The sequence below is a fragment of the Chelon labrosus genome, assembly GCF_963514085.1.
Source record: "Chelon labrosus genome assembly, chromosome: 4".
NCBI classification, from domain to species: domain Eukaryota; kingdom Metazoa; phylum Chordata; class Actinopteri; order Mugiliformes; family Mugilidae; genus Chelon; species Chelon labrosus.
In genome coordinates this window covers 1,537,962-1,552,903 of record NC_140340.1, presented here as the reverse complement: position 1 = coordinate 1,552,903, position 14,942 = coordinate 1,537,962, and the positions used below count along the sequence as shown (strand labels likewise).

At 43.3% G+C, this 14,942-nt stretch overlaps 1 protein-coding gene across 1 annotated transcript in view; it reads left to right on the top strand.

The window, feature by feature from the left end:
- LOC311487414 (E3 ubiquitin-protein ligase TRIM35-like) overlaps positions 1–14,942 on the top strand; it is a gene marked incomplete at its 5' end in the record, with an annotated part of 59,558 nt that overhangs the window by 26,598 nt on the left and 18,018 nt on the right. The gene's annotated exons all lie outside the window — the stretch shown is intronic.

The following is a 14,942-nucleotide window of genomic DNA, read 5'->3' as shown; positions in this document are numbered from 1 at the left end:
TAGGTACACCAGTGAGTTGATGACTCACCTGGATGATCAGTTTCATTCGATAATTAACAGTTTTTTCCTCAAAATGTTCGTTTGTTAAAGTCAAACTGAAAATTTGTCATTGCTTTTTAAATCTTCAAATTTACACATAGTAAACAGTTCACTGGCGTACCTAATGAACTGGACAGGGGGTGTACACAACCCCGCCTCCGACTGCTGCCAGGCAGGGATCAGACTAATTATTTGTGATTTAATTGCTTTGTTGCTCTTTATTTATTGCGGTCACTGTTCACTGGTTCACGTAACTCACCTGGAGATTTCTGGAAATGTCTGACGGCGTCTGTCTCCTTGTGGTCGTTTGTGTCTCTTGGTTTTATTTCGGGGTCTTTTTGTAGACATTTGAGCTGATGCTCTGAGCTGAGGGCCTCCTAACCCGGGCTAAAGTCCACGTCATTGACTGTATTTAAAGGTGGATGAAGCCTCCATGACAGGTTAAGTCCTGAAGCTCAGCGTGGCGTCTCCGTCCGTCTCCATCTTGTCCGTGTCCGACTCCTTTAAGCAACTGCCCTTATCCAAGTCTAAGTCTCCACATAAGTCAGCAATGGTCAGAGGACCTAATGCTAAAGTGAGGACACACACCTGTCAATCGACGAGGCCACGCCCCCTTAATTCTGCAGAACTTTAATCCTTGATCTAATTGAAACAGGTGAGTTCTAGAAACGGAGACATTAGTTTTAGTACCAGGATGTAAACATGTCGGTTTAACATGGAGGTCTATGGAGACTGAGTCACTGGTGGCGCCTCCAGTGGACGGTAGAGGAACTGCAGCTTTCGGTTCTTGAAGCGCTAGCGCTCAAATTTTCAGCTTCTAAGAGCAGCCGGTGAAGAAACCGGAGCATTTATCAGCTAAAGAGAAAGATGTTTCACTCAAGAGTTGGTTTAGACCAAAGAGAGAAGACGGTGGGTTCAACAGGAAGCCACGAACACAACCTCTAATGAATATTAATGTTGCTTCAGCGTTTAAATAATCAAACACGGAATCAGTCGTATTTGAAGACGTTATCGTCAGATAAACTAGAACATCCAGTCAAGCATATTTTTCAGTAATCAGATATGGATCAGTGTGTCTTTCTCTGTAATGTTTGGAAATCATTAACACTTCCTTATAAAGGAATATCATTGTAAAAGTCGTTTCTTTGTTTTGGTTCCAGAGCTCCTGACCTCGGCTGACAGCTGGAGCATGGATCCAAATCCGTCTCTTCGTCTCATGTTCAGTCATAAACTAAAATCTCATTCTGAGGAAGCAGTTCTTCATCAGGCATCAGGTGATGACTGAGAAATCCTTCACTGTTCCTCCTTCTTTCATCAAAGACCTCCATCGATGGTGAACTACAGTCGGTTTCTGATTCAGTCGTGTGCCTAACTGCAAACCATTAATTCCAAATAATAGAAGAAATAAACACAATGCTCTATTTGCGCAGCTTCTGATTTCCAGAGAAATTCCCTTGAAGTAACTGTTTTCTTTTTCCTTCTGCAACCTGTTATCTCTGCCGAGCTTAAACAAGGAAAAGTGTTTCTGCTGAACAAATACAATGACCTGCACCAGAACCACCTTCCACCGTCTACCGGACACACCGTGACCCCGGAGGACTGAGAATCCTCCCAGATGCAAAGAGTTGGCGCTAGCTATGCTAACACGAGCTTCGTGAATGTGTTTTAAATGCCCCTGCCACGATGTGTCACGATTGATCCTAATAACACAAGCTAAGAGAAAGACAGATGGACTTGTTGGGTCTCTTGAAGACGTTTCGTCCAAGTCTTCAGGTCTTAAAGACTGGTGGGGGGGTTAGGGTTAAATCAGTCACCTGTGATTGGTGACTCGTTTTAAAAGAAGACACCTACAGGAGGTATCCGGCTAACAGCGTGAAGCTAAAGCTAACTAAAAGAGGTTAATGGTTTGTAGAGAGGACGTCAAAATAAACATTCTGGAGTTGCAGGTTAGCACCAGTTTGTCATAGCATCACAAGAGCGATGAGGAAACAACTGATACAGAGTCATTAGAAAAATTTGTTTGGCTGGCCCAGCTGTAGTCTTGCGGTATATTATTCTTGTCACACTGTCTTTCTTTTATTTCTACTTACGTGACACGTCCGTCTAATCTTTCATCATGCCGTCAGTATCAGTATTATTTATGACAGAAGCGACTGACAGATGAAACAATAGACGCTAAAGAAGAATTTGACTCTCCAGTTTCACTTTAGGTGATACCGTAGAGAGCTTAACCCTTCCATGGAATCTAGTCTTATTATTTACATACCAAGCTCCTCCTTCTGTTGAAGTGATGTCTAAAAAAAACAACAAGAAATACAAGTTTTAATTTGGGATATGGTTGGTTGAAATAATCTAAATCATCTGCTAGTAGAACCAGTGAATGTCTCCCAGAACCCCCAGATTTCTACAATGATTTCTAGTAGTTTATTGAGAGATGTAAGGTTCACTTAATCTATATTTTTATCTTCCTAGCATTCCAGCTAACAGAGCTCTTCCTAGCTTCCTAGCCTCACAGCTAATAGCTGTTTTTCCTAGCTTCCTTGCCTTCCAGCTAATAGCTGTTTTTCCTAGCTTCTCAGCTAACAGTAGCTCTTCCTAGCTTCATAGCCTTCCAGCTAATAGTAGCTCTTTCTAGTTTCCTATCCTCACAGCTAATAGTAGCTCATCCTAGCTTCCTAGACGTCCAGCTAACAGAACTCTTCCCAGCTTCCGAGCCTCACAGCTAATAGTAGCTCTTCCTACCTTCCTTGCCTTATAGCTAATAGCTGTTTTTCCTAGCTTCTCGGCTAACAGAAACTTTTCCTAGCTTCATAGCCTCCTAGCTAATAGCAGCTCTTCCTAGTTTCCTAGCCTCACAGCTAATAGTAGCTCTTTCTAGTTTCCTGGCCTTCCAGCTAACAGCTGTTCTACCTAGCCTCCTAGACTACGAGCTAACAGTAGCTCTTTCTAGTTTCCTTGCCTTCCAGCTAATAGTAGCTCTTTCTAGTTTCCTATCCTCACAGCTAATAGTAGCTCTTCCTAGCTTCCTAGACTTCCAGCTAACAGAACTCTTCCCAGCTTCCGAGCCTCACAGCTAATAGTAGCTCTTCCTACCTTCCTTGCCTTATAGCTAATAGCTGTTTTTCCTAGCTTCTCGGCTAACAGAAACTTTTCCTAGCTTCATAGCCTCCTAGCTAATAGCAGCTCTTCCGAGTTTGCTAGCCTCACAGCTAATAGTAGCTCTTTCTAGTTTCCTGGCCTTCCAGCTAACAGCTGTTCTACCTAGCCTCCTAGACTACGAGCTAACAGTAGCTCTTCCTAGCTTCCTAGCCTCTTAGCTGGGATAGTTGCTTATTAGTTTGGTTAGCATACGACATGATTAGCTGCTCACACGGAAACAAGACATAAATGAAACGATCAGTGGGAAAATAACTTCCTGATAAATGATCCTGAATAACTTAAAGAGTCACATGATCTAAAACACTAAAACTGTCTGCTAAGGAGAATGATCTTGGTCGACTAAAAACAAGATTTGATTTGACACGATTCGTGTGTGAGAGTTCAGTTTTTATGGCGTGCTAGGTGAACGGAGAACGTGCTCGAAACCAAACCATAAACCTTGTTTTTACAACAGATTAGACATGAAAACAAGTTGTCAAGTGTGACTTCAGCTCTTCACTGGAAGACGAAGGTCCGTAAACGCTTGTAAACATCCGTGAGGAGCTAAGGTTTGACTTAATGTTTGTTGAACAGGGTAGCGCTGCTGCTGGTGCTTGACATCATCTCTCTGCGCCATTTGAATAAGTCCATGGGCTGCTTTGAACAGGCTGATGTTTGTTGACTTTTCATACAGAGTGTCCAGGTCATGAGCCAGGAGAGAGGGCGGGGGCGCTTCAGCTACAGTCTTAATACTTAGATAAACTTAGACTTAGATAAACTTTATTCATCTACAAGGGTAATTGCTTAAAGTCTATCTAAGTCTAAGTCTACAGTCAGGTTAGGTGGTGCAATAAAGCCGAAGCCAGACCTGCTGCTGGCTCTCTGCCTGCACAATTCAAATGTAGGTCGATGACACAAGCACTAAAGTTAAATACTGGATTTCCATTTCCTCAATCCACCGCTCCACATTTCTTTGTGCTCATTCAGAAGTTTCTAGGTCGACCACTCAGTGCAAACACAAGGCTGCTGTCATGTCTCTGAGCTACACGCTGAAGACAAGACATCAGTTAAAGACCCGTTTAGACCTTCATCAGCATCCATCCTGATCTGGTCTGATCTCAAGTGACCAGGTTAAACAGGTCCAGGTGTGAACACTGATCTGGTCTCTAGAGTCCAGGTTAAACAGGTCCAGGTGTGAACACTGACCTGGTCTCTAGTGACCAGGTTAAACAGGTCCAGGTGTGAACACTGACCTGGTCTCTGGTGTCCAGGTTAAACAGGTCCAGGTGTGAACACTGACCTGGTCTCTAGTGACCAGGTTAAACAGGTCCAGGTGTGAACACTGACCTGGTCTCTGGTGTCCAGGTTAAACAGGTCCAGGTGTGAACACTGACCTGGTCTCTAGTGTCCAGGTTAAACAGGTCCAGGTGTGAACACTGATCTGGTGTCAGTCCACATGTGGAGGTGGTCTGGGACACATTAGTGTGAACACATTCATTCAACCACTATTAGAAATGATCACATGAATCAGTGATGTCTGTTCATTAGTAATGAGAGCCTTTTAAAAGATTCTGGCCTTGGAGCTGAGAACCAAACTTAACTAGAAACTAATCTGAACTAGAATCAACTCATAAAATGATTGAATATGAGGAGGAGGAGTCATGTGGTTAATTATTGATCTGATCATGTTGATTATTTACTCAATAATTCCCGGTATCTTCATTTCCTTTATCATCAGAGATGTTTGTTTCTCAGCAGTGACGTGGTTCCTCTGAGGATGGAAGCTTCCAGGGTTCAGGTCTAATCTGAGTCTTTGTCTCTAAAATAAATCAGATCTTAACATGTGAGAGTCTTTCCATCTTGTTCCAACATCTGGATCATGTCTCCAAGTCAACAAGCAGCTGTTGATGGTTTATCTTTGATAATGTTAGAATGTCGATATCATTTCATTTAACTTCATGATTTATTTGTTTGTGTCTTTGGGATGAACTTTGCACAGGACTTTTATTTTGAAATCCAGTTTGTGCTCTGGTGTAAAACAAGCGTCAGTGCTGGAAACCAGTCCTTCCACTTCTCCTTCAGAGGCTCTTATTTGAGTTAACCTGCCCTCCCAACTATTCCTGTCATTTCTTCAGCCTCAGGTGTTTTATATTTCTCTAGTTTCTTCCCGTTTGTCACCATTTACGGTGAAGTCCATGTATCTGTACTACAGACGTGACTCAGTGGTTTCAGCTTTAATGCAAATTAGGCCTGGAACCTGTTTCCATTGTGACAGGTGATTACTGTCACACAACAATGTGACTTCCCTGCGGCCTGGTGACAGCTGACTCACTCAAACATGTGACTGTGAATATGTATCAGGAAGTTATTTTCCCATTTATCGTTCTATTTATGACCTGTTTCCGTGTTACCGGGTTATGGTGTCGTATGTTAACCAAACTGACAAGCAACTATCCCAGCGAAGAGGCTAGAAAGCTAGGAAGAGCTACTGTTAGCTGGTGCTAGGAAGCTAGGAGGAGCTACTATTAGCTAGGAGGCTAGGAAGAACTACTATTTCCTGGAAGGCTAGGAAGTGAGGAAGAGCTACAAACCGTCGTACAGAGACTACCTTCTAATGATCTTAGCAGTATTTTTAGCTGATGAGTCCTACAGAGGAGCTGCTCCTCATCAGAGATCCAGAAAGGTTTTCTCCTCGTAGCCTAGACGCTGGATCAAACCAAACAAACACAACTCTGGTTCATGAAGCTCAGACCAGAAAGAAACACCACAGACCTGAGTCACTCACTGATGAAAAGATTTTAATTTGATTATTTCCTAAAATCCAAATTGTATTTCTGCAAAATTATGACAAATCACAAAACTAGCTTAGGGCGAGTCTGAATAAACATTAAATACTGCATGAGTTACTCACAGAATCAATGACATATTGGTATGAAAACAAGTATCTGCCATGTGGTTATTCAACACTGGATTAATCTTAACTCATGAGGTGAATGAAACGTACATAATGGTCACATCATCATGTGGTCAGTAGAATATTGTACCAGCTGCTGTCTCTAATGGATCTCTACCTACCGCTGGATCAGAACCATCAACAGCTGCTGGTTGACTTGGAGACATGATCCAGATGTTGGAACAAGATGGAAAGACTCTCACATGTTAAGATCTGATTTATCTCTGTGTTGATTCTAGTTCAGATTAGTTTCTAGTTGAGTTTGGTTCTCAGCTCCAAGACCAGAATCTTTTAAAAGGCTCTCATTACTAATGAACAGACATCACTGATTCATGTGATCATTTCTACTAGTGGTTGAATGAATGAGTTAAACTCCTCTTCCTCAGATCAGCCCTGTTGAGTAGGTGGTCTTTAATGTGACCCAGGACTCATTGTGTGTTCACACTACCAAAGGAAGGAGGTCACATGTGTCCCAGACCACCTCCACATGTGGACTGACACCAGATCAGTGTTCACACCTGGACCTGTTTAACCTTTACACTAGAGACCAGATCAGTGTTCACACCTGGACCTGTTTAACCTGGACTCTAGAGACCAGATCGGTGTTCACACCTGGACCTGTTTAACCTGGACACTAGAGACCAGATCAGTGTTCACACCTTAAACACCTTAAGCATTAAAATTAGTAAGAGGATACAAAACAGACACTATGCAAATAATTTCCACCGTGGACATAGAGCTGTAGTGAAAGGATGAGGATTTATTTCCTGAATTCATTTCATTTCTTTGGTTTGGCCCAAGACCAACGAAAACAAATAAATTGAATTCTTATTCATTTAAAATGAGTAGATAAAGATCTGACGTGTCAGAACAGTGACTGTTATTTAACCCCACTAACAGCTATAGTAGCTGTAAGTCAGCGCAGTGTTCTTTGGCCTGGAGTCAGGTGAGTGAGTCAGTTCTTAGCTGCTAATGGTTTTGGCTAGCACTGACTCAGAGACCACAGAAGCGCTGCATAAATACTGAGTGGAGTTATCGGTCGGGGATCAGTCGTCACACCTGCTCTTAAAAACACATCACATGACCTCGTTCTGCCACCGGACCGGAAAACCATAGAACATCAGGTTCACCCACGGCTGTAACAGATCATTTAGATTAGCTCAAAACAGATGAGCAGCGATGGTTCTGAAGATTTAAAAAGCGTTTACTCTGCTTCACACTTTGAACTGTTTAATTAGCCTGTTCGTTTAGTTTACAAAAAATTTCAGAGACATTTAGTTGAAAACTAATTTGACTCAACATCTTTTCAGATGACGAGCATGTTATTCTTCATTAAGCCCCGTCCACACAGTCTGATTGGTCCAGCAGGTCTTCGCTGGAGTAGAATCAGTTCCCAACAGAGAGATACCAGATAGATTACCTCCACTAAACCCGAGCGTTCGTCATCAGGTACTGATGCTTAAACCGGATGACGTTAGCTGTGTCATTAGAAGAAAAGCTAACAAGTTACAACAAGTTATGTTAACACAAACAATGTAACATTAGCCTAAACAAGCTAATGTTAGCCACTTAATTAGCCTAGACAAGCTAATGTTAGACACTTAATTAGCCTAAACAAGCTAACCGTAGCCTCATAAAGATAACTGAAGCAACTCCACATCTTTTCAGATGACGTGTTTGACTACTGTTACTCTTCTGTCCGTCACAACATTAAGCCCCGCCCCCAAACAATCTTTGCTGGAGCAGAATCAGTTCCCAGCAGAGAGACTCCAGAACAACTTTCCTCCACATAAACTTCACATAATGTATAATTCCCTAAATAAAAACAACTTCAATTCCAAAGACCAGTCCCTTGGATGCGATCACGTGAACATGATCAGGTGTTTTCGGTTCACGTCGCTCCGTGTTAAAATCAGACTCTAGAAGCTGCTGCCTCAGCACGTTTCCTCCGGCTGTACGAGCAGCTGCAGGTTAACTTGATTAGCGTGCATCGTTTCCTCCGCCGGTCGAGGTTTTGGAATGCAGAGAGAAATTATGAGAGAAGGATTAAAGTTTAGCTGAGTTTGTTCTGCTGCTGCATTTGGACAAAAGATGCTGCAACTGAATGAATCCACACAACCTCTGAACATCTCAGACGCTAGCCGGACACTCTGCTCTGCTAGCTACGTTAGCTAATGTTAGCCGTCAAAGAACAAATTGCCACATTGCCACTGCTGTAGTTTAAAGTGTATCAACCCTTGGGGGCCCTGGGACTTGTCAGGGTCCCTAGGTCAGGTGGGGTTCCCTTTAGCAAGGTCTCATACCGTTATTTAAAACTTAGCACAATGCCACTGCTGTAGTTTAAAGTCTGTGATTAGGTGGGGGCCCATTAGAGAGGTCCCTTACTGCCAATGTAAACTGTGCATCAACTCTTGGGGGTCCCGAGACTGGTCTGGCCCCCTTTAAGGAGGTCTCTTGCTGTCATTTAAAACTATACGTTGCCACTGCTGTAGTTTAATGTTTATTTGCCTTCATGGGACCTGTACAGTCCTGGGGCCCTAGGCCAGGTAGGGACCGCTTAGAGTGGCCTCTTACTGTTATTGAAAACGTTGTATTTTGCCACTGCATTAGATTAGAGTTTGTCAACCCTCTGGGGCCCCTAGCCCGGTGGGGGCCTTTTTAGGGAGGTCTACAATTGTCATGGAAACTTAGCACATTACCACTGCTGTAGTTTAAAGTTTGTAATCAGATGGGGGGCCCTTAGGGGGGTCCCTTACTACCACTGTTGTAGTTAAAGTGTATCAACCCAACCAGTGTTAGGGCCCCCTTTAGGGAGGTCTCCTCCTGTCACTAAGAAGGTGTCACGTTGCCACTGCTGTAGTTTAATGTTTATTTGCCTTCATGGAACCTCTACAGGCCTGGGGCCCTAGGCCAGGTGGGGGCCCCTTTACTAAGGTCTCCTACTGTTATTTAAAATTTAGCACATTGCCACTGCTGTGGATTAAAGTTTGTCATTAGGTTGGGGGTCCTTAGAGAGGTCTCCAACTGCCACTGTAAACTGTGCATGTTGCCACTGCTGTAGTTTAAAGTTTGTGAACCCTCCGGGGCCCCAAGCCCGGCGGGGTCCCTTCAGATGACATCACATCCTGGAGCCCATGACCTCCACTAACCACGACTCAAACCTGAGACCTGCTGGTCTGGTCTGAGTAGACTCTCCTGCCTCCTGCTCACCGCCTGGACCCCTCCCCGCTCTAAATGGCCTCATTGTGTGAGTTCTCTGAAAGGAAACCAGGCTTCTTGGCGTAAGTGTGGCCGTTTGTCGGAGCCGAGGCTTTTCAGGATCCCTGCAAACGTTTTCACGAATAGGACAACTCTCGTCACGGTGAAGCGATGAAGACGTGAACGGAGTCAACACCAGACTCTGACTGTGTCTCAGAAACATGAACGACGTCCAACTGGAGACAGAGGACAACTGAGGACTGTGGTAGAATTACAGATTATACAATAACCACTTAACCCTTAAATATCCCTCATTATGTTACAGTCACTTCCTTCATTCATTTCCCAGCAGAACAATGAACTGTCACAAGATGAAGTCAGTGTTATTCACTTCTCCCGTCACTGGTCATAACGTTGTGGCTGATCGGTGTATTTGAGGAAATATTCTCGCTCGCTGACAGTAATTGGTTGGCAGAGCTGCAGCAGAGGGAGGGAGGGCTTCACATGCTCACCCTCATTCACACTCCCTCCCTCGGGAACAGCCATCACCGCCCACAGTGAGCGTTCACACCGAGCAGCAGTGAGCTCCTTCATGTCCTGCTTTATGTCCACCACACTCAAACCCAGAGTCTCTGCTCCGTGCGTGAAGCTGAGACGTTGATGATATTTAACTTTGATTTGTTTTGGTTTGCAAAGGTTAATCCTAAATGTGTTGTTAACTACATGTTCAAATAAAATCCCTCAAATCAACATCTCCCTAAGCTGAACTGAGCGGAACTAAACGGCACCAGCATAGACTGTATAAGAAGTGGACGCCATGACTGCTCCTCCAAAGTGAAGCCAAAGCATGTGGAGCTCCCCCTGGTGGCTGGAGGCTGCAGTATAGGTCAGTTAATATAATACAGATGCATGTTCACGTGTCCATAGTTCTTTGAACCATCCCTTAGTCATGCTGCTATAGGTCTAGGCTGTTGGGGGCAGGGGGCTTCCCATGATGCACTTTGTTATCCATACCTCTCAGTTTGTCTGATCTCAATGCGAGGGTCATTTATTGCTGTCCAGTAGCTAATAATATGAGCTAGCCAATTAGCTTTTTAGCCATTAAACCAGTGGTCTGCAGGGAGCGGCCGCAAGCGTAAATGTTAGCACAGCTCAGATCAAAGTCCGACTAATTTCAACTTTTGTCTGTGATGCACTGAGGTTTCAAAAGCAGTCTCATATATCATACGTTTATCGTGCTACATTTAGCATGACAAAGTGGTTATAGTGTTTAAAAGAATGTTTACCATCTTAGCTTAGCATGTTAGCATGTGTAACATGCAGAAAGGAACAAAAGAGTAAAACGGGCTGGTGCTGTGGGTGAACTTTTATTACATTGTTTCCCTTGTTCCAAGTATTTATGCTAAGCTAACCAGTTAGCAGGCATCTAAATGTATTTTCTTAACGATCAATATAGCCAGCCCTAACTGTAACTATCTGATAGTTAGGGCTCATGTGACCCTGAATCATCCCTTAGTGGTGCTGGTATAGGCCTAGGCTGCTGGAGGGCTTCCCATGATGCACCTGTCCTCTACTTTCTTCTCTTACGCTGTCCATACATTTGTGCGCTGCTACTGTATAGCATGTTATGAGCTGTGCGGCCCTGGTTCTGCCTCTCTGCGACTAAAATAAAGTATGAAACCACTTCAGTAAGTTCAGCAGCAGCTGAGTTTGTGAGCGGACTAAAGGCTGATCGTTCTGGGCAGACATCCGGAGTCTGGAGTGACTGCGTCGTGCTCGAGCACAGACAGACTTTCACAGCCATTTTTTTTTTTTTTCCACCCACAGCTCCGACACTCACGACAGAACGGCATTGATGAAGTGAAAGCTCGCTGGCAGCGAAAGGTCTCAGCTCCCGAGCGAGAGACTGCAGCATTGTCAAAAGACAGTTTGTTCCCTCTGACAAAAGAAAGGGACAAAATTAAAGGTTGAAATTAAAATAAAAGCCGCACAAAGGATCTGTAGCACAAGAGCCTGGATTCATGAGCCGCGCACACAAAATGTCAAAGAGATGTTTTTATTCTGACACGTGAAACAAACAGAACACTCACAGAAACGAACATGTGATTAAAACAACAGCACTTTCTGTTGTGAATCTGAATGAGACACTGCGACCAGCCTGCAGGGGGCGCTGCAGGCAGAGATTAAACTAGACTACAGTTAAACCAAATGCTACTATTAGCATCCAAACAGGCTACAACACGCTAATGTTTAGCATGTATATAACAAAATAAACACATATATAAATAAAAAGCATTCCTTCTTAGACCCTTAAAGGCTTAGCCCCATCCTATGAGCCCTCATAGATCCAGATCACCCCCTCAGATCACTTCCATCTCAAAGTTCAGGTCTACTTGTGGTTCCTAGAGTTTCTATTAAACTGAAGTGAAGTGAATGGGAGGTAGAGCCTTCAGCTATCAGGCTCCTCTCCTGTGGAACCAGCTCCCAGTTTGGGTTTAGCAGGCAGACACGTCTCTACATTTAAGGTCAGGGCTAAGACTTTCCTCTCTGTTAAGCTTATAGTTTGAGCTGCTATGGGCCTAGGCTGCTGGGGAACTTACCGTAATACACCGAGCACCTGTCCTCTACTTTCTTTTGTCTCGCTAACCACACAGTCATGTGCTACTACTTCATAGCATGTTATCAGCTGTGTGTACCATCCCTTCAGTTATGCTGCTATACGTCTAGGCTGCTGGACGACATTCAGTGGTCCTTATATTATGGCTGATTGGTGAATATCTTCTTCTCTTTGTACACAAGACCCTTATAGGCCAAGCTTATAGCTAGGGCTGGCTCAGGTGACGTTGAACCATCCCTTCAGTTATGCTGCTATAGGTCTAGGCTGCTGGGGTAACTTCACTGAGCACCTGTCCTCTAATTCCTTCTCTGCTGGCATCTATGTATTCATGTGCTACTACTGTGTAGCATGTTATTAGCGGTGTGTCCCCGTCTCCATTCCTTAGTTGTGCTGCTATAGGCCTAGGCTGCTCAGGGACGTCCCATGAACCACAAAGCACCTGTCCTCTACTTTCTTCTCACCTCATATCCATGCATTCATGTACCAATGCTGTATAGCATGTTATTAACCACGTGTCCCTGAGTTTTCTTGACAGTGGAGAAGAGGAATGTTTTCCAGCTGCGGGATTCTTGTTCCGGCAGGTTCAGTTACGTCCAACGGTTTTCCAGTTTCCCAGGCGGCGAGTTGTTCCACACGTGTTCCGACAACGCGTGACAGAAAACAACGGTTGCATTACGAGATCAATTAATCGCGTTCCAGCAGCCGAAAGTAGAACTGAGGATTCTCAACATGATCCGCTGAACTCATCGAATAAATAAAATAAATCATATCTGAAGGAGGAGTTGGACAATAAACGAGAAGTTTGAAAGACTTTCAGGAGGCTGGTTGAGGACAGATACGACTGGGCTGGTTGAATCGTATCCGACCTCAAGCAGCTCACCAGGTCTGGGCCTCGGTGTGACCCACATGTCAGGAAGTGACGGCCCACTGGGATCCTGGTCCTGGTGACCCAGTTCAGGTTCTGGAGTCCTGACCCAGTTTCTACTAAAACCGGATAAAGATTTTCACCTTTGTTCCCGACGGAAATATTTAAAACGTTAATGGTTTTTAATATTCTAGATTAGCACATAAGAGACATATTTCTATTTCTATATCTAAAGTGAAAACAACAGGTTTTATAGTTTTATTTGTAAAAGCGCATTCAGCTGTTTGAAAGTTTCTACACTAATAAAGATTATTTCTATTATTGTTACTGATCAGACTCTTTTTTTTTTTCTGTTGATATAAACATTAAATCTACTTTTATTTAATATAAAATGACATTTTATCAACAGAAACATCAGACTAAACCTTAAAGTCTCTTATTTAAAATTGAGTTAAAGGTGAAAACTACTCGTTCACATGGGAACCAGGACCAGTGGAGTGTGGCGCCCCCTGCAGGAGGACTGAGTGCTGACCACCTTTAAACCAGACCCTTTATTAGGGCCCGAGCACGAAGTGCAAGGACCCTATTGTTTTCGTACTGTTTATTATTATTATTATTATTATTATTATTATTATTATTTGTCAGGAACTTTGGAAAATCGTACGCATGCCTAAACATGCAAGAAAAGTCCTGGAAATTGGCAGAAAGATTCGTTTGCCCCAAAATTGCAATGTATCAGGGCCTCGAGCATGGGCGTGGCAAAATGGCTCAGTAGCGCCACCTACGGACCTTGTACGGACCAGCCCCTGAAGCCCGTTGCGTCTAAAAATCTGGAAATATGTCACTTATATGTAACATCCCAGGACGCACAAAAAAGTCTCTTGGAGCCATATTCTAAACCCAACAGGAAGTCTGCTATTTTGATTAAAAGTGTGAAAATTGGAGAAAATTGGAGAAAATTGGAATTAATCATCATTTTTTTTTAAGGCATTAAACCTATCAGATAGACTTCAAAAACTATGGAATTAGGTAGTTGAACCCTTGATGAACATGAGCATATTTTCTTTTTGACTTTTCGTCTATGTGGCGTGGGTCTGCTGGCCCCTCAAAGTTTTTTTGACGCGCCATGAAACAGGAAGTTGCAATAAACGTGCTTAAACGTGCTGTAAACATGCTTCAATTCAGTCCAAAGTGCATGAAACTTTCCAGTATTGTTACTGGTCCCTAACTGAACACATCCATATGTCAATATTCATGCAATTGTTGTAGCGCCACCTATTGTGGGCTGATTTAAATAGAGTCTGTTGTATGAGCTGCCATTCCTGTCGGGCGGATTTTTATTGTTTTCAGATGTTATCACGACATACTTATGATCTTCATGGTCACTCCCTGCGAAGATTGTGAGTTTTCGTTAAACTTTAGGGCCTTTTATGGTAGTGAAAGTGAAAAGTTGCTCTTTCTCCCTCGTTTCATCATCAGTGCACACGTAGTTCGCTACTTTGTCCAGCAGATGGAGCCAAATCATTTCTCTCTGCTGGCTGAATGTCAGAGTGTGTGTGTGTGTTGGTTTAACTTCTAATGATTGGTGAGGCTGTTTTAACATACTTTGATGACACAGAGAGAATAAGTATACAACTGTTTGTTGATGCCACAGAGAGAATACATTCAAAAGAGTTTGGTGTTGCCGCCGCTATGGCGATGCTAGTTCCGTTAGCCTGTCTATGGTGTTTCGCATTGTACGTTAGCATTAAGCTAGCGGAGATTATTTTTCGTTGTTATCGATAGATAGGTAGATAGACAGGTTGCATTTGTCTCATGCACAGTTATACATAGTACAATGCACAGTGAAATGTATTGTTGTACCTGCAGCCACATACTTTGATGACACAGAGAGAATAATTATACAACTGTTTGTTGATGCCACGGAGACAATACATTCAAAAGAGTTTGGTGTAGCCGCCGCTATGGCGATGCTAGTTCCGTTAGCCTGTCTATGGTGTTTCGCATTGTACGTTAGCATTAAGCTAGCGGAGATTATCCGTCGTTGTTATAGATAGATAGATAGATAGATAGGTAGATAGATAGATAGATAGATAGATATGTAGGTAGGTAGATGGATAGATAGATAGATA